The following is a 21,197-nucleotide window of genomic DNA, read 5'->3' on the forward strand; positions in this document are numbered from 1 at the left end:
AAAGAAAAAATTGTGGAGACTTCTTTTCAAGACTTCTTTCATGGGGCATCATGTTTACTAGAGTCGGCTTAGGAATAATTCTGAACCAAGATTTGATTTTTTCTCTGGTTAAATGCACAGTCGGTGTCTTAGAAGAAGTACTTATACAGCTGTAGCATGGCTGTGAGGTTTGCCTAGAATGGTAGCATTATGTTTACAAAATCATACAAAAAAAACATTTCGTTAAATTTAAGGGACATATTTTATTTCCCGAATATCTTTACTGGTGGTATGTAGTCACAACATGACTATGAATCATGGAATCACTGATAAATGCATATGTTCTTATGGGTACTATAGATTCTAATTTCTTAGACTACGACCTCTAATCTCTTTCAACCATTGCTACAGGTCAGAGACTTTCTGGTGAAGATCAATATTCAAAGTTTATACGCCCCACAGTCTCTCAGTAACTCATGTAGCCATGGAATTACCTTTCCATGTATAGTTCGTTAATAGATAAAGATCTACAAGACTAGGCAGATTCAGTTCAATCTTAGCTTTTTTCTTAAAAGAAAGAATATCATTTCAAAAAAATGCTACTCGAGCTCAATGCATTAAATTTTTGGGGAGCTGTGACCTGAGCCTATGCTTGGATCCTTAAAGAGTTCAAAACAATCGAAGAAACCATTTCCAGTGAATATAAATATTCAAGTTTTTAAGCACAAGGGTCTTTTGATAACCCATGCAAACACTTTATCCATCACTACATGTTGCTGATAGAGTAAAAAACTGACAAATGAAACCATTCTCATACCGATCCCACAAATTTTTTGCTAGAAGACTATCATTTCAACCAAATTTTACTGTCAAGCTCACCAGATTGCAAACTCATCCTTCACAAGGAAATGTGAGCATGACATTGCTACTACAGAATGTTTGTTAAAAGAAAAATATTTGACCTAGACAGATAAGATAGGTTGGTTAATATGGACAAGATCAGACATCACCAAATCAACTAATAAGACTATACTAAAACTAAGAATCTTAGGGAAAAAACATAACCTTGTAATCTCTTCTTTTAACATTGAAACCAAGAGGCTTTGCATGCTCCTCCATTTTTGTGATGATCTCAGTAGCTGGATACTTGGACGTGAAGTGTACCTCTTGTTTAACACTCTGCACAATACACATCAAAATCACTCATGTTTGAGACCTAAAAGACTCAGTAGCTTAAAATATTCAAGAAAGAAAGAACAATTCTATGTGGTTATGGTATATTTTATATTTCTTAATAGATTGGGTTGTATTTCTTAATAGATTTTTCATTCAACAATGATTTTTAGCATTTACTTCAATAATACCATGCCAAAAGAAAAATGACTCGGCCTTAAATAAAAAATTAAATTAACATTTTTCAAAATAGAGAAATTTTAAATACTTAAAAATTAACATACCTTATTTTTCTCAAACAGACCAGATAGATTCAGCTATACTTACTGAGAGAGAGAGAGAGATGTGCTCATGATTTTACTAATTCATTGAAATAATGCAGTCCAATGCTTTGATGGAGCGAATAGAAGCAGTTGTAGAGAAAATCCTCTCAACTGCTAATGATGCAAAGGTATCTTTCTCTCTTTCTCTAAAGTGCTCACCTGAAGTACGTACATTCTTGCGCACACACTGTTAGTATCTATGAAATAGCCAAATGAAAAACTTTGTGAACTTGGACTTTTTTTTGTGATCAATACTTATGATTGCTTCTGTGCATGCTAGCAAGTCAGGTAATTAACAAGATGAGTGTTATTCTATGTGTGGGCTTTAACTGCAAGATCTGTCTACTTTTCTCAAGTATAAACCTTCTATAGATTTTGAAATGAGGAGCAGACCTATTTTCTTAAGTACAATAGTTGTCATCATACCTGAATGACTAGCCTTGAAAGCAACTCTTTTGAATATTGCTTGACAACTATTTTATATTCAATGTTCATTGATCCTATTTTAACTTCAACCTGTTGCCTACTTGTTTTGTTCATAGTTCATGCTAATGGCTCCCATATTTTTATTTTGATCTAGGGTATTATCCTATTACTTTTGCTTCCCATGCTTCTGTCTTCTTCCATTATTGCCTCAATTTTTTATCTGAATAATTATTGCCCTGTTTTCTTTCCTAGTAGGATGTTTTCTTTAATTATTTCTTTCATCTTTTTTGGATTTATGTGGAGTATATGGTTGTCTACATTTTCTCTTTCTTCCATGTGCAATAGTGTCTCTTGGTATTTTCCTTCTCTGATCTATGGATTTTGCACATCTGGTGAAACATTAATTGGTACTCCACCTACACGATATTCAAAATCTAGGAATTCACATCATGTGATAGGATTCTTGTGCAAGAATGCATTTATATAGGATAGGAATACCTTAAGTGAAGCTTTGAGTAACTTTATGTTGACTATTGCATCTGAAATGTAAGAGTTGCATGATTGCTAAGTACTGTCACATTTTGAAACTATATTTTTGGTTTTGTATATTGAACTTATAATTGGGAGTACATGTGAGAGTTAAAGAAAAGGTACTCCAATTATTTTTATGATTTCATTTTATTCTCAAATATGTGTAGCTACATGGAGGTATGTGTAGGCAACTTGCTAGGCTTGTTGGTAAGATGATGAAAACCTTTCTTGCCATAGAAGTAGCTCATCTATGTTGTAAGTTAGGCCTTCAGTCCTTATGTGCATTTCATCTAGCTCTTGAAAAGGAAAAATCCCTTCTTCAACATTGTGGAGACTGCAAAAAATTCTATTTGGTATGTAATATTTATTGCACATAACCAAATTTGCAAAGAATGTCAACTTATGGGAGAAAATGAATGTGTACCCTATAAAAAAATTAGAAAGAAGTAAAAAATTAGATCAAGATGCAATAAGCTTATAAGTTGGTACAAAAAAGACTTTCCACAACCTATTAATACAAAAGTATCACCTATTTTGAATTATCTAATTAGTCGTACTTAAAAATGGTTTATGTTTTCTAAACTAGTTCTTAATGGAGTTCCAACTCATTTCTCTTGCTTATGGAAAATAAGATACCTAAGACGTAATTAAAATGCAATTACTAAACAAAATTATGCTCTATTTTTCAAATGTGTACATTTCATTGACTTATTCAATGTTTAAATAAAAATTTGTCTCATATGTGATACATTGCCAAGCGATAACAGGGGATGCAGTTTTAATTAAATTTGAAAGGGTTAAAGATGATTTGCTTTAGGGTTTACAGCATCTTGAAGTCCTTGTACTGCATAATCTAGCTTGGTAGGTGGGAATATTGTGAATTATGTATATTTTTATTTATATATTTCCATGGATTATTTTGGTACTTGCATGTTATGAATAAAATAATGTTGATGAATAAGTGAAATATTTTGGTAAATTCTATGTCTCGTAGTTTTCCTTTTGTTGGTAAGTCTGTGTTTTAATTCTATTGCTCAAGTGGTTTGTTCCAATATATACTAAATGCAATCGAAAAGATAAATTTTAACTTTATCATAATGTGGTATACTTGTTCTTTTTAGAAAGTGCAGTGAAAATCCTATGCAATGGTATATTGTTTAGTATTTATTAATTTAATATATACCAAAGGTCATATTTTTGTTTAGATTACTAAAATTTTCAAGGAGCTCGAACAAACAACATTTTCTCTTGAACCCATTGAAAAGGAAACTGGTAGGGATCTTATAACATTGTTGCAGCAGGACAAGGATGTTAGTGGTCTAAATCATATATCAGAACTAGAAGCTTTCCATCAAGCAGCTACAAGGTTGGGAATAGTATCTCCTAAAACAATTTCAATGGAGAAGAGAAGTTTGAGGAAGTAACTTGATAAATCTCGTTGTGACGATGACAAGAGAAAAGAATCAATTATTTCATACCTCCTACACATCCTAAGAAAATACAACAAGATTTTCAAAAATGAATGTATGGATGATGCCGATTCTCAGTACTCTGATCCATCTTCTCCTATAGTTAGTAGTTCTTTGGATTAAGCTCATGTTAATAGCAAGAGGAGGTACTAGGATGATTCTAAATTCTAGTCATTCAAACTGGGTTCCAAGGAAACTCTTAAAAGTTCCATGGGAATGTTGCTAGCAGTTCCTAAAGAATTTAGATGTCCAATTTCCTTATAGTTAATGTCAGATCCTCTGATCATTTTCTCTAGTCAAACATATGAAAGAGTATGCATAGAGAAATGGTTCAGTGAGGATAATGATACATGCCCAAAAACATAGCAAAAATTATCGTATCTTTTTGTCACTCCTAACTACTGTGTGAAGGGATTAATTGGGAATTAGTGTGAGAAAAATAGTATCAAAGTTTTAGAACCACCTCCCCCAACTTCTTTGCCTCTAATATACTGGAGATGGGAGTGGTTAGATTCCATGAAAAGTGTTGCTGATGTTCGGTTGAAAAGAGTCAAGGTGGGATCATCAGACGATGACCAAGTTGCAAATTTTGGTGAGGGAGATGCTGGTGCTTTATCAACTCCCACTTTAGATCATAACATCTCCTTTGAGTCCATAGTTTTATCTATACAGGGACAATTGATACAAATCAGTGGTATAGACCCTTCTTTGACTTACAATATGGTGGACACTCAAAATCTAGAAAAGCAAAGTACTGAAAAGTATGAAAGGTTGCTTGCAAACCTTAATTCATCAAGTTTAGGAGTACAGTGTGCAATTGCACAGGAAGTTGCATTATTGTGTAAGGATGATGGTGCTTGCTCTTATATGGGTGCCAATCATTTTATTTCTTCTCTTGTGAATTTCTTGCAATCTTCTGTAGATGTACTAGATACAAAGTCTCAAGAAGTAGGGGCATTGGCACTTCTCAAAATAACTTGGAACAATAATAGGTAGACAATTTTAATATGAAATGTTGAAACAGTTTTTGGCATTTCATTCAACAATCTTTAGTAATCAATTGTTTAAATGTATTCATGTAATATCCACGACAAATTTCTATAGTGTTCTTGAAATTTTTATTTTGTAGGAACAAGGCATCAATTGTATCTTCAGGTGTAGTACCATTGTTATTGACTCTTCTTGATTCGAAAGCAGTTGAAGTAGCATTGCCAGTTTTACTAGCGCTATCTAGTTGGGTTGACAATAAGGCAAGCATTGGTTCCTTGGGAGCTATTCCTTACCTAATTAAACTACTAAGCTCAAACTCCTACCAATGTAGGCAATATTCTCTAAAATCATTATATCATTTATCCACAAATGCTGAAAATTAGTCTAGAATGGTGTTAGCAGATGTCGTTTCCAAGATTGTTCATCTCCTCACTGTCTGTGAAGTTGATTTTATAGAAATTTGCATTAGCATCTTATATAATCTAGCTACCATTGAAGATGGAAGAATAGCAATTGCCAATACTGATGGTTGCATCATGACTATAGCAGAGTTACTTGATACAGGCACTCTAAGGAACAAGAACAATCGGTGGCCATACTCTCATTGCTATGCACCAAGAGCTTTGACCATTGTCAACTAGTTTTAAGAGATGTACTTTGAAATGATGTCCTTTGAAATAAACAAATGCCCTCTTATATTATTCAAACATTATTTTGTAGACTTGTAGTCAAATATCAACATGAGGCCAGAGTTGTAGTTTTGAATATTGATTATTAGATAGGTTCAAGAGATACTAACCAGTGTTAGATACCAAATAGATGATCGCCATAGCAATAGCCCATTTTTCTCCTTCTTTATAAAGAAGTTGGTTTTTCTAAAGATCACCTAGGAATTCCTTGGGTGAAAGTATGTCCACTCTAGGAATACCTTCAATTGGACTAGATGCAATACCATTTACACGTATTCCATAATCTGTCCCCCACTCTAAAGCCATAGATCTTGTAAGACTATCAACAGCTGCATGTAAACAAAACAAAAATTTGCTAGATAACTTGTTTAAATTATTATGTAAGTAAAATGACTCATGTTTATGCTGAAACATTTAAATTTATTAAATAGTTAATTCAAATCTTAATCCAAGAAGAATATAATGATTAAAAATGAACCTTTGTAGCAGAGACATGAATTTGATACTAGAAAGCTAAGGTACCGTATTGTAGCACTTAAGTTTAAAATAACACTAGCCTCTAAAGGAGGCTTTCCAATTCCACCTTCCCTCAAATACTTCAATGCTGCTTGACTCATTGTAAATGTGCCAACAACATCAATATCTAGTACCACAACCACATGTAATTTATCTAATTTGTGCCATAGTTAGGGGGAAAAGCTAAAAACATCTAAAAAGAGTTGACAAAAACTTAGCACTTCCTCCATCGAGATACGTCATAATGAACTAAAAAGTATTAGTCATCTACACCCTTCAAAAATAAGTCCTTAAGAAATTATGCTTCAACAGATAGATCAATTCAAACATCCAAGTGACTTGGCACTATTCCACAGAACATCAATGTCAAAGCAACTTCAATAAATCACTCAACCTCATTAGGAAACTAGTTTGAATTTCTTTCCCCATCATTTTCCATAGCATAGCTAATCAAAAACATGCATGCTTAGACAATGGCAAATACTCAAGTTGTAGTCTCCCTATGTGTGCTCCCATGAAGCACTAACTCATTTCTCATCCATAGGTTTTGATACCCTAGTTAGATCATCCATGTTTGAGATAATAATTGTGAAAGACTATAATACACAATAATTAAAAATATTGTACAGATTATGGAAAAAATAAATAAATTTCTTGTGCTACTCTTTGTTTGAAGGAATTACATCTAGGGTTTATAGCCACTTTATAAGTTATCTTCATACAAAGGACTTAAATTGGATCCTCCATGGCATGGATCACAAGGCACATTCCAATTAACCAAGAAGATTATGCCTACGATATTGTCATGTCCCATGAGAAAGAAGATAATGGAAACTGCGGGCAGAACAAGTAAATAGAAATCACCCTCAAAAAAGAAATCATTGAGTTCAAAAGGAAGCTTAAAGATCAATACAGTTTAGCATTACCAAATGAACTTCAGGATAAAATCTCAAAAGAAAATAGTCAAACCAGACCTTGTGTATAGAAAGAAAAGAAAATTATATTAATGTCCACAAGGGTCTAGAGATAGAAAAAGTTTTTAAAAAGTTGTACGAAGATGAAAATAAAGCACCATGCCCCTAACACATAGAAGTTAAGGATGAATAGAGCCCCTATGTGCATTTGAAATTGAGGAATAATACTGGCTAGAATGAACAAAGCTACCATGCCTAAGAGATTATGTTGAGGAATGTGGTCGTAATGTGAAGCTACCCTTTGGTCTTGAGCTCAGCTCATAAATAGTAGATTCATATCATTTGAATGAGACCAGTAATGCCAATGAGATTAGTCTGAGGAATCTGAGTAGTAATTTGAAGCTACTCTTTGATCTAGGGACCCATGCCATCGGAATGGGGTCAAATAATGCTTGGTTGAGGAATCTCAGTTCTAATGTTGTGCTACTACAAGTGGCACCTAGCTTATAAAAAAGAAGTTTCTAACAATTACTTTAGTTATATTTTGATGAAAATTAGATGATTTAACTAACAAGAAAAATTGACTAGAATGAAGTTTCAAATTTTTGAGGAATAAAGGTGCCAAATTCATGATCATGAAGTAGCACCATAAGCATCAATCAGAATTTGAACTTAGAGAACATCCCAAGAACAAGAGAAGGACATCTTAATAGGTGGCTAACTGAAAGGCTTCAAAACAAGGCAAGGAATGCTAACACGGCTAAGAAAGCAAATGAACCAACCAGTATTTCTACTATGAATGAACAAAGCCTTCAATCTGCACAAATTCAAACAAATTATCACATCCGATCCCAAATTTGAACGACTAGAACACTACTTCCAAATGAAACCTGCAAATTTAACCTCTGAGAACGAAAGAAGAAAAAAATGCACTAGAAAATATAATCCATGTTGAAAATGTTCAATGAAAGAAATGACCACTTTCAAAACATGCCCACAAATTTAGAGGCATCAAACACCAACTTTAGGATGCAACCTCAAAATTTAAAACAATAAAACATAAAATTCAATCCCCTAAAAATTAGACACCACATTCAAATCTATTACCCAAACTTTAAGAAATCCAATCCCCTTTTAAGATTGTTACCTGAACTTTTCATCCCTACCTCTGCATCAGGCATTTAAATCTTGTCAACCATTCTAGTACTACTCTAGCTCAAGAAGGCTTAACTATGGAGTTTCCTCCATGGTTTAAACCACTCTACTTGGAATCCCATTTGAAAAACCTACAACAAGTGTTGTGCCTTATGAACCATTCATTAGAAAGCCCCTTGAGCTCATCAATAGCTAAGCTTAAGATATTTTCCACAACAAGTCAAATTGTGATATTGCTATCACGATTCAACTGTATATTTTTTGAGTCAAAACCATTGACCCATGCATATCATAGATGACCCAAGAAAGAGGGTGAAATTGTAAATGTAATGGATTATACATCCTTTCCTCCTAATACTAGATGACTAAAGGTTCTTGTGTGCTAATTGTACTCCCTTTTCTTGTAGTTATTCACAACATATGTGAGGAAAAATGAAATTTTTGAAATGAAAACTCATAGTAATAGAATCAAATTTCTGAATGAAATGTAACCATAAATACTGGTAGAAGCCTTCAATTACTTGACACAAATATATAATTGGATTATCGTTGAATTAAATCCTACATTGATCAAAATTAAATAACAAGGATAACATATAGAACATCACATGTCTCAAAATGCTTTGTCAATAGGACAAGTGGCTAGATAGTGAAAATCTCAACATGGGAGGATTATACCCTTCACTACTCCCCTACTAACAAAATGTCAAAAAGACTTTAAATGACTATGTGCCATGTAGGTCCCTTTGTCCTTAATACCAACATACATGAGGAAGATATGTCTTAGTTTAATGACTAGTTGTGGAGGTTGCATTAAGATGCTTTAAAAACACACAAGTAAAATAACCTCAGCAAATGTGAAAGTCTAGAATCAATGAATGCATGGGCTTATTTCAAACAATATACTTGACAACTTAGATACATAAGAAATCAAAAGCATAGTCATCCACTATAAAGAAGTCTTGAATTCCCCTCCATTTGACCTGACTAAAGCCCAAATAAAATTTAGAATAATGTGATTCCTATGCAAAATCCAAGCTACAAGTACAAGTTGCCTACCTTAGAGACAACCTCATCAATATTTGCAAGATGACTATTGCAGGACTTGCAAACATAAATCTGCCCCTTTTGCTATACCAGAAACAACCTCCCCATGTTACTGACTAGTAGTAATATCAGCCCTTAATATTAGACTCAAAACTTCTCACTGGCAAGATTTGAAGTATTGCATGACCCCAATTAATTTTCCACAATAGAAATCGAATTCCAATTAAATTAGATAAATTGATTGATCAAATAAGATACCGTTGCAATTACATACATCTTGCCAATGGTTCAAAACATAGTAAAACTGAGAATATCAGTTCAAAGGCTCATTAAGTGGCAATAAATGCCCTAATTCATCTCCCACTCAAAAGAGATCCCCACTGCTATTTCAAGATCAGAAAGAGGTCTCTGAAGCAATTTAATAGCACAAAAGTGATTTCAAAAACATTCTAATGAAGAATTTTTTTTACCAAAAGTAGTAATAAAATAAGTGGTAAAATTCTACTATTTATGGAAATATCATCTGAAATGTTATAACCAAAGAAAGCCTTGCATGAAAGAAGTTTATCAAGAAATCCAAGAGAGCCAAGAATTGTTCAAGGTATTAGATGTTGGCAGAAAAGGTGGAAGTTTTCTAAAGTAGCTTCAGAATTCCAATTGGTCGTTTAAGATGGCAGCAGTGGCCTTAATAAATATCATGGTGAGCTACTAAAAAAGTTTGAGTGGGATTTGAAGATGGATGTTGGTGCAGAGGATATGATCAAAGCTTATAAAGAAATAAAAGATCTTTTAGAATTTGTGGACTTCCTTGAGAACATATCCATTCAACCGATGGATATGTTTGGTTCATGTAACTTTGAAGCTTTTAAGATGAGTTTGGAAGCTGACAAACACATGAGATGGTTAGAAAAGAAAATTGAGCAGCATGGAGGAGGAGATGCTCAATGGATTACAATGAGTCAACACCTTTTTTATTTCCTCAAGGAAGAGAAAGAAGAATTAGAGAAGGAGATGAAAAACTCAGAGTGTAAAATTGGAGATAATGTTTCCTATGTGACACTTTTAGGATTTGTTCTTGTATTCATTTTGTTGTTCATCTTGATTCTAGAAATGTGGAAATGCCTAGATGAATGGTTGCACAAATGGGAGAAAAATGGGAGCCTACGAATGAATTGCAAGAGCCTCCAAATGAGTCACAAGAACCTGTGAATGAATCATAGGAGCTAGTGAATGAATTGCAGGAGCCTGTGATTGAATTGTTGACAGGTGTAGATGGATATGTGGTTGACTATCTTGCAGTGTGTCTTGGGTATGTAGTCAGATGCCTTGGAGTCCTACTTCTAATTTGCATGATCGTAATTGTAATAATGATACTATACTGACTATTATTTGTCCCAATTGCAATAACAACTATGTTCCTCTAGAGAGATGAAAAAGAAAAGCATGGATACTATAAGAAACATGCACTAAACAAGAGCTGACATTTTGTCTACATCCCTGTCTTAGATTCTTACATCTCTGAATTGGAAAATGATAATAATTCTAAGGATGGTAACATTGTAATCACTGGCTTGGGAAATGAAATGATCAGTTTCTTTAGAGAGCTTATTTAGGGCTATGTTAAACAATTACACGATTTGCTGATAAAACACTCCAACAAGTGGGCCAGAGAATTCCAGGAAGACAAGATAAGCAAGGCTTTGGAGATAGTAGAAAAGCTCATAGCACTGATGGAGATGATAGTAATAGGGGATATCAATGTCAACTAAGAAAATAAAACAGAGAGAAAATGAAAGAGTAGAGAATGAAATTCAAACCGACTTGATGGATTGAAAGTAAAAGGTCATGCCATCTACCTTGTTTTCAACTTATCTATCACATACTCTAAATTCAACATCAAACCTTGTAAATCATTATGTATAAGTCATTCACTAAATGAATATTTTCTATTTTAGGTTTTTCCTTGTATTGTTTGGATTGATAAGACGATGAAGTTAAGAATTTTTGTATTGATTTTAAAAGTAAAAATTAAAGATATGCATAAGTTTTGCAAACTATCTTCAATAGAGAATGATCAGTTAGCCAATAAATTATCATGTCCTAAACACTGACTACCCACCTTCACAAAATAAGAAATATATATAGAATAGCCCTAAGAATTACTTGCCTATTGGTTTTATAATAGCCTTGTTTTTGCTATTCAAATTGTAGAGTTTATCATCAAGGCCTAAAAACAATAAAATGGAAAAATAATTTGGGGCTGTCTACTATCAAATCCCAGATTTTGCAGTATAATGTAATGTTTGCATATCCTTGTTTAACTACACTTAACAGAAATCCCATAGGCTGTCAATTAACAGATGATCTTGAGTTCAAAATATCAATTTTGATCTAAGTTCTACCCATTATTCTTTTTTATGATGGATGGAACTCAAGATGGGATGCTTGAATATGGAATGTTGAAAATGAAATCTACTAATTTTATTCTTTTCACATTTTGACTGAGCTAAGATTAGTAAACTTGAATATGTGGGTGTAGCATTTAAGTAGAGTTGTTCCCAAGCTTTTACTTGTTTTGATGAATGGTATGGGTACTTGGTCCTGAGGACCAGCAATGGATTCCACCCCTTCCAATCACCATTTTTAGCTTCTCTTATTTGTCATTGGGAAGTCACCAAATAAAATGAATAATAGTGCTTAACATATGTTTTAACCATCTTTCCTCAGCTTTCAAGATGTAGAATTGTGAAAAGTGTATTAAAACATGAAATTTCAATCACTATGGTACATAATCTACATCCAAATGTAAATTATATGTTACTAATAGATTTGGACATCACTGATCTATAAAATATTATATATTAAATCTTTCCTCTAACTTGTTTAGGTAAAGCACTTTTCATATAGTTGTACATGTCTTTCTTAGCCACATTCTCATCAATTTCCTAACTTTTAACAAAACCATATACAAACAATAGGCTACGGAAGACATATTATTGTGCCATTTTAATTGTATGGACCTTCATTGTCCTTGTTTTATTGTTACTTTACCTTGGGCAAGTAACAACAATAATAATTCATAATTTAATAGAAAGAAAGAAATTGTATTAATGTTTATGAATGACCAACAGATAAATAGAAGTCTACTTAAAAGTACAGCCAACAATGACAGCAGAAAGATGAGTGCCTAAAGTATCTCTGACTATGTTGGGAACTATAAGAAACAAATATATCAATTTCAAATGCTATCATTATAGAGAACCGATATGGATATCTGTCATCATTAAATCCATACTTTATAGTAGATCTTATTTTCATCAAATAAAATGAAATAGAACATTTGTCTTTTTAAAACAATATATTACTAGAGATTACCTGTAATCCATTATTCTAACAACTAGAGGGTCTTCGTCGTGGGATAAAATCACCTACACAGTATATAGACACCAGGTTATCATACAAGTGAATGCATGAAGTATTATGTACTATACAAAATATTTAACACTACCACTGTATTGAATTTTGAGATATATAAAAGGAAGCCTGTGAAGTAGCTTCATTCACAACGTACAATTGATCTCCCATGGAAAGCAATAACTAGACACTCCAAGTTAAACTTACTATTGCACAATTGAACAAATCTATCTAATCTCTAAAGATTGTTTAAAAACTTAAAACTAAGAAAAAAATTAGAATGAGTACGGCTATTGAAAACCTGAACAAGATATAGGTATCAAGTATTTCTTTAGGTCCAAGAGAAACATTCAACCACTCATTATGCCTTCCTGTTAGTTACAATAAATTTTAGAACCCTCAATAAATCCTTGATGTCCTAGATATATATCATGGATAGTGAATATTTGGGGCTTATTTATTGTAACTTTCAACGTCATGGGTTTACAATTTGTGATAATTAAGTGATAGATCCACTGATAGGATGAAAACAAAACCCGCATATCAATAGAGCATTGAAGAAGAACTCCAAGATAATTAGTCCAAGAATAATTAGAAATAGCAATAGATGATTTTATTTACTAATTATAATGAGAAAAAGAAAGAGATTAGGGTTACTATGGTCCCTAATGAGCTGAGGAAGGACCCGATTCACACACCCTAGTGGCTGGAGAAATCTCATCTTCGCTAGTGGCAGTGTTCTTGTATCCTCTATCTCCAACTCTCACCACAGTAATTTCAGTTAGAAATCCATTCTCCATGAAACTCATAAGCCTCTTGATGAACCTCAAACTCCTTTGGATGATAGATTTCTTAATATCCATAACCTCATGATTCCATACTGTCAAGATGGGAAATCGATCATAAATGCTCTCCACAAAAATTGCCACTTTGAAATCTAAAATCCATATATCCATCTGCAAGTGTGAGAAAAAGAACTCATTTCCATTCATCGTCATTTGAACATTAATGGCCTTCATTCACATGCTAAGAGCCCCAAAATACAGTCGATCACATTCACCAATTCTTGTGCTTGTGTAGCTCCCACATGCTTCATGTTAAAATTGTTTGATGGTTGCCATTGCTAAGTGGAAGAGGGAAGCTTATTGTGTTCGAGAGGAGTCAGCTCATATCATACACTCGAATAATGTCTTGATAATCTGACCCCCCAATAGTGTAATCAAAAGAGAGATTTTGGCGCGGGCAAGTTTGAGCTGAATAACATCCAATCTGAAACCCTTTTTTATTCATGTTAAGCTCGTGTTGGTCAAATTTTTGACCAATACAAGCATGAACTTTAAAAAAAAGATATTTTTCTTTCATATTTTGACCAATTTAAAAAAATTTAATAGATGGTCAAAAAATAGGGTCAAATGTACTAGTGTTTGTATATCAATACACATGACGACTTCTATGTTGAGAATGAAGATGTAGGGATAAGGTTAGTTGCTAGTTCATTGTCTTTTTTTTTTTCATGAGGCCGAGATAAATTTAGATAGCTCATGTGTTGAGAAAAGAAATGCTAATGAAATGGTTTATCCTAGTGAGTTATTTGAGGGAAAATTTGATACGGACCAGCATATTGTGAACATGCAATTTCATGATAATTCTTATGATTTGGGGTCTAATCATTTGTTGGAATGTGAAGAAGATGTAGTGTGTGTTCAATCTAATTTATGGAGTACTGATAATACAGACAAGGAGAAATGAAATTTTACATTATCTTCACACCCGGAGGCACAAGGTGAGTTAAAATTTGATCTGTGTAACTTTTTGAATGAAGTAGAATACAAAGCTTTTTTGTTTTCGGTTGAAGGAATCCATGATTCAGTTAGTAGTGATCAGTTTTAATTTGTTGTCAGTTGCTATGATCACGCTGATTCATATTTTCATAGTGAGCAAGATGAAGAAAGTATGTTTGATTTTTATATGCCCTATGAAGATGATGATAGTTTTTTTTTTCCTAATGAGCTGATTGCAAATGTTGCTATGTTGGGTGAAACCAATAGAAATAAGAATTTCAGTTTACCTCTGGAGAATGTAAATGAAAATCAAGTGTATGATAGAGGTAAGGAGTTCTGAAACTTTTTAGTGGCCCGGGGCCATCACTTGTACATAGTTAGAGTAGTTTCCTAGTTTTCAATAAAGCTATTCAAGAGAGTTCTTGTTGTTAGGTTTGTGGTTTGCTTCTCCAAGAGATCTGAAATCTTGTCATGCCCTCAAGGGGTATGCATCTCTAGAAAAACCCACTGTTGGTGCTCAAAAGTGTAGCCCTAATTTTGGGCACCGTTGAGAAATTTAAGCCCCATAAATGCATATGTACTCAGCTATCAAGTTGAGGCCTAAGAGGTGTTCAATGCTTCTAGAACCTTCCATTCAGCCTGTCTAAGTGTTCCATGAAGTTAAAGCATCATTCCAAGTCATTTGGCGAAGTCTTATTTCGAGCTAGTTCCAAATTTGCATTTTATCATAAGTGTGAAAAAGCGATAGGAGCCTGTGTTTGCCATTGAATATCTCGCACCTAGAATTGTGTCATGACCTGCCACTTTGGGAATATTTGGTATCCATACCTGAGAACCTATGTTTTAGATTTTGAGTCATTTTGAATCCATTTGACTAGGTTTTAAATCCCTCAAATTTGGTCAGTTATTGTTTTCATGTATTTGCACTTCGCACATAATTTTGGGAAGCCCGGTTTGACGAGTTATAATTTCGACCCAGTTGACCGAAATGTGAAATTTCTATTTATGTTGTATTGTAAATGTTAGAGACTTGTTATGTTTCAAGTTTCAGCTCTTGACAAATCCATTTGATCAGTTTTCAAATGTGATTCCAAACACAATTCCTATCTTTTTACTGGTTTCAGCATTTGCATATTTGTTAGGACCCTTGTTCAAGATGTTATAACTTGAGATCCATGATTGGTAAGATTGAATGGATTGTACCCTTGTTTTTTTCTCTAAAAATACTCCAAGTGTGTTAGTTTTTAAGTCTTGATGAATATGTTTACACACTTTTCCAAGTCAATTCCATTTGCAAAAAACGCTTTTCTGACATTGTTTCCAGTTAGTAATTCCAAGTAGCCCACTTTGATTGCCTGCCAAATGCATCCTATTATTTTTCATGAGCCCAGATCACATATCTATAATGTCCTCATGACAGAGAACCAATGTCCCATTTTTTGTCTTCCCAAGTGTCCAATTACCCAGTTTTTCAAGCCAAATCCGAACTCGGTTTATTGGTTTCTAACATGTTTATCTACAGGTGTTTTTAAGTAGGCAACTTTGAAGGTCAATATATTTTGACCCCGAATTGATCATGAGACAAGATTCAACAGGATGCAAGAGTGCAAAACAAAGATTCAGTGGGTTAGATTTCAGAGTTTGGTCAGAGGTTTGGATTAATTTTTAAGGCCTGTCAAATAACCCTCTGGCATTAAATTGGCAAGCTGTAGAAAATGATAAAATGAGATTTTAATGATCAATTAATGATCGAAATCAATTCTAGTGGATATTAAAAGGTTAACAGGCCAGTTTGAGGATTCAATCATTCAGAAACAAATTTTTTTAGCCGAACCCACTTTTGGGCTCGGCTAAATTTATCAAATTTATGACATTTTGTCAAAATTTTCTAATGGCTTTGATACATGAACCATATCAGTGAGGGATAATGTTTTCATTTGGATCTTTCATTGTTAAAGTCATGTACGAAGTTGAACTATTTCTAATTTGTGAAGGAAAAGGAATCGTAGAATATGAAGACTTTAAAGAAAATAGAGGTTACTAGAAATAAAAAGGAAAATGATGCCACTACAGATGACCTTATAGATGTGATTTAAGTCCCATCACGTTTTTCACCCAATCAAGTCTTGCCATAAAGGAGATAATACGTTTACCTCTGAACATAGAGCAAAAACAACTATCTTTCAGTAGGGAAATGGTTGATTGATGAGTTTTTTCTTAAGACTAATCATATGACAATCTGTTAGTTTCTATTCTTAAAGGAAGCAACATTGCCTATTACATTCAAATTTCCTTATCCTTTCCAAACAAATGCCTAGAAAAGCACTATGTTTTGATGTTTTCTAAGTGGAAGGTTATTATCCAGGTCTTTGAAAATGCATTTATGAATACTATAATGGGAATTATAATGAGACCAGTTATAATTTTGCAAGCTACTCTGCATGAAAATCGGTTAAGGAAATGATCTAACTAGATAATGTTAGACAAAAGATGCCATTCAAAGAAGCTCCGCAATAAGGAAAAATATAGATCACCCTTGTCAAAGTAAATAAGAAAGACCATAGCAAACACATAGAAGATATAGCCCATGCTGGATAGAGCAGCCAATGATTTTGCAACGATAAGACCCACACATTCAAAAGAAAGGCCTCACGATTCTCATAAGAAGGAAGTCCACTCCATATGCAAGAGGAACAGGGCTCCCCCGCCAAGAATGATTAAATGTAACACCTTGCATAAAGGAGAGCAGTTCAACAGTTGAGAGATGTCATCAAAATCGCCTTTGCAGGTTAAAAGACAAGGGAGCCATTTGGAGGCTGCTAACCCAGTAAAAGGAGCTGGCTATACAAGAACAAGCCCACACATTGTAAATGGAATTCATACCAGGCAAGAGCAAATAAGTTAGCATATGGAAAACCAAAACAAAGCTTCAAATTTGCAAAGTATCAACAGGAACCCCACACATTGTTTAGAAGAACAACCAAGCCAAAAGAGAACGCACATTTTGTAACAGAGAGGGCGGCAGTGTTAAAGTGCATTTAGGAGAATTATCCCACATTGGCGGTGTTGGGAAGTTTTATATTATTTATATTCAAATGCACTCATTTGAGAAGTGTCTAATGGAAGAAGGCTTTTGTAAGCCACATGGTGAAAGGAGGTAATGAGGGGCCCACCTGGCCATCTAGTTGGTGTGTGAAACAACAATATTTTAAATGAAAAAGTAGAAATGTTGACGTGGCACCAAAAGGAAAATATGCAACAAAATTTTGACACATGGCCAGAATCAATGGCATCCGCAATTTCACAATAGCAAGGTGCTCATTGGTTAAATAAAGTGAGAAAGCGAGATTGTGCCATGTGGCAGCGTGGGACCTAGATACGATGAGGTGGCACAGATGGCAAATTTAGAGGCAATGCAAGGAGATGACACCATGTGGCAAGATTTTAAGGTGCCCACTTCCTTGCAAAAATAAGCTGCACCCAAGATCAGGAATGCAGGAAAGTGGGCTACTGCCATGTGGCAAGCAAGTCCCATGCGTGGTGATATGGTGCCTTGTGGGGTGAGTCCAGTGGCATAGGTATGCAAATCAGGGGCTGCCATGTGGCAACCTAGATGGTGCCAAGTGGGCCTGATGAAGGATGAAGGAGAATGAGAATATTTAAAATATCAAAATTTTAATGATTTTTTTGAATATTGCATATGTGCGTCAGAATTTTTAAATTTCAAAAGGGCATTTTTCTAAAGTTTTAACTTTAGAAAATTATATGTTTTTCAAAAATTTAAAAATCAATGAGTTGCACACCAAGGTTTTATAGTAGGGGAGTTTTTTTCAAATCAACTTTTTGGAGGTTTTCGGAAGGCAAAATAGGTGATGTTATATATCACCAGAATCGTGAGAATCTGAATTTTTTGATTCTATTCTCAGTTTTTACAAAGGAAGTAGTCTGTTCAAGTTACATAAGGTTTTGTCTCAGATTTCTAATAGGAAACCACATTCAGGTATCAAAGTTTAGTTGTGTTTTCTGGCATGGTAATGAGCTAAATATGGATAAAACATAGTGAAAATGCAGTTGGGGTTATTTCTAAGTTAGTTAAATAGAGTTTTTATCAGTATTTTGATGCATATCAGATATTTTTAGCAAACAAGGAATTTCATCATTCAGCAAAGATATTTTGCAAAACAGTTACAGAGTAATGATGAAATCAAATCAGATCAGGTGGAAGAGAGAGGTTAGAGAGAGTCTTTTCAGTTGCAAGAGATGGATTTCTAAGTGGATAGATGTCGATTGTAGATTCAATTGGGGAATTCACCTTTGTCTATATTATTCTTTCTTTTTTCCATTGTAAGTGTTCCATTTTTTGTGACTGAGAAACTAGTAGGTTTTCCAGTCTTGGTCACTGAGAAACCAATAGGTTAGCAGTTTTCTCTAGGTAATACCAGCAGGGTTCCATTGATTTACTGTGATATCACATTCTTCAACAAATTTCTCTTATGTAAACAACATTAGGAAGAATAATACAAATAGTTCAGATCTGTTAGGTTTTTTTCATGCTTTCATTTCATGCATATGGTTGTATTGTTTCAAGGAAATTAATACAAGGAACAACAAATTTAGTTTCATCTTGAATCTTGTCTCCTTTATCAGTAACTTTCAATGTTTTATGGACTTTGAACAAAGAGCTTAGGTCATATGTGTAGTCCCTTAAGGCTGTATATTATTTCATTGTTGCTTATGACTCAAGAAGTTATGTAAATGCTTTAGGGAACTAACAGGGCTGCAAGTTTACTGATGGGGATATGATGTAAGAATGAGGTTTAGATTGAGCACAGATGTCTATTTAGAAGTTAAATAGATAGATCAAATATCTGAATATATGTATAAGTATCGGATATCCATATGTATGCATTTGATTCATGGATTTTCCCAATGGTTAAGGCACTGATTAGTTACAGGATCATTAAATTCTTATTGCTTCATATCTGAGGGTTTGTTGAATTCAACATTATTAATCAAATATTCTTTCTATTTTATGTTGAAGGACCTAAATGTTTCTCATGCAGCTTGTGAATATTCTAGATTTGTATTTAGCTACTGTAGATCTATGTCATTTAATGAGTTACTAGGAGATATAAGGGTTTCATCTGCTTAATAGATTTAGGGATATGTTTTGCACTGGTACGATATTGATTGAATCTTAGGTCTACCTACCTAGGTTTAGTAGAGCCTAAAGTAGAAGAAGGGTCTAGCCTAAAGTTGGCCTGGTGTCTGAATAGGCATGTTGAAAATGCAAGTTAGTTGCCCCTAGATATGTCACTTTCTCAGTGGGATAATTGAAAACCCTCCAACATTTTCAAACACCAACACTTGCTTTGACTCTTTCAACATATTTAGCAATGTTCTCATCCTCTCTCATCCTCATCTGATCAAATTGTCCTCTTAGACTTTCTACTTTGGCTCTTCTCACATTGTCATCACCTTTGTAGATATATTTCAAATTATTCCACATATCAAAGGCAGTTTTGAAGTCCTTGATGTCATCAAATTCTTCATACCCTAGGGTTGATGCAATGTCTATCGTCATGGTGTTATGAGTCTTCTTCTCAGGAATGTAATTGATAGATAATGTACCAGAAGGAGTAGTATATTATTCATCAATATATTTCAATCCTATATCTCTAATGGAAGCCAAATGGAGTCTCATGACACCTTGCCATGCTAAAAAGTTATCCTTGTTAAGCCTTCAAATTTCCTTCTTGTAAGACATTCTGATCTTTAGCTTAGATCCTTGAAATCCTTCCTACAAGCACCAAATGCTTTGATACTAATTGTTGGAAATATAGATGTAGTAACTGACAGGGGGGTGAATTATTTACCACAAAAACAAATTCATAGATCCCTTAGATGTCTTATAAAACTAGTTATTACTATCACTTGATAGCTATAAAGAAAAATGTTGTAACTTGGTAGATGCAATGTATGTTATCTTTAATAGAACTTAAACATTCATGGTGATTAATGTGCATGAATAAAGAAATAACATGAACACAAGAGACACTAGATTTAATGTGGAAACCTAATATGAGACAAACCACCAAGTAACCAGCTATTGATTTTCACTCTTCTGAAGTGAGTCCTGTTAAGAGCCAACCCCATTAAAAGTTACAAAACATACTATTAAGTGTGACTTTGTTAAAAGATTTAATCACCCTACTAGGAGTGGCCTTGCTAGAGGACTTTAGAACAATTTAATAGAACTCTCACCTTTTTAGAGGATTTACAAAATGGCTATTAGACCAGCTTTGTTAAGAGATTTAGAAATCACTGCTATAGTGGTGAGAAAGTAACAATGACTTGACTTGAATGAGATGCAACTAAATTGTAGATACAAATCTTAGTTCTCCTTTACTAGATCCTCTCTTGATCTAATGCAACTTTGCTACTCCTCAAGGATATTTGACCCTTCTTCAAAATTCGCTCATACTTTCCTCAACACACTTGCATGCTCACTCATTACAATTTAGAATTTACAAGTTGACCTTTTATTTATACCTTGCAAATTGTCAAGTTAGCTCATGTACAAGTTACATTTATCAATAATCATTACCTTAGTCAGCTACAATCATTACATAAAACAATTAAGCTTTATTTCCCAAAATAATGAAATCCTTCATTGGTCAACCCTACTTGGGAAACATTGCTCCAGAATTGATTTTTTGTGTTAACCAAATGAAGCTCGGTGAACACTATGAACTCAAAAAAATCCTTCAGAGACCAAGTGAACTTTATA

General features: G+C 33.9%; 1 pseudogene; it reads left to right on the forward strand.

The window, feature by feature from the left end:
- Positions 1-1,546: 1,546 nt before the first annotated feature.
- Positions 1,547-5,552, forward strand: LOC149553203 (U-box domain-containing protein 6-like; annotated as a pseudogene).
- The last annotated feature ends 15,645 nt before the right edge of the window (positions 5,553-21,197 follow it).

The sequence above is a fragment of the Cupressus sempervirens genome, chromosome 6 (genome assembly GCF_028749045.1).
Source record: "Cupressus sempervirens isolate cs-2001-9-10 chromosome 6, ASM2874904v1, whole genome shotgun sequence".
In the NCBI taxonomy this organism is placed as follows: Eukaryota; Viridiplantae; Streptophyta; class Pinopsida; order Cupressales; family Cupressaceae; genus Cupressus; species Cupressus sempervirens.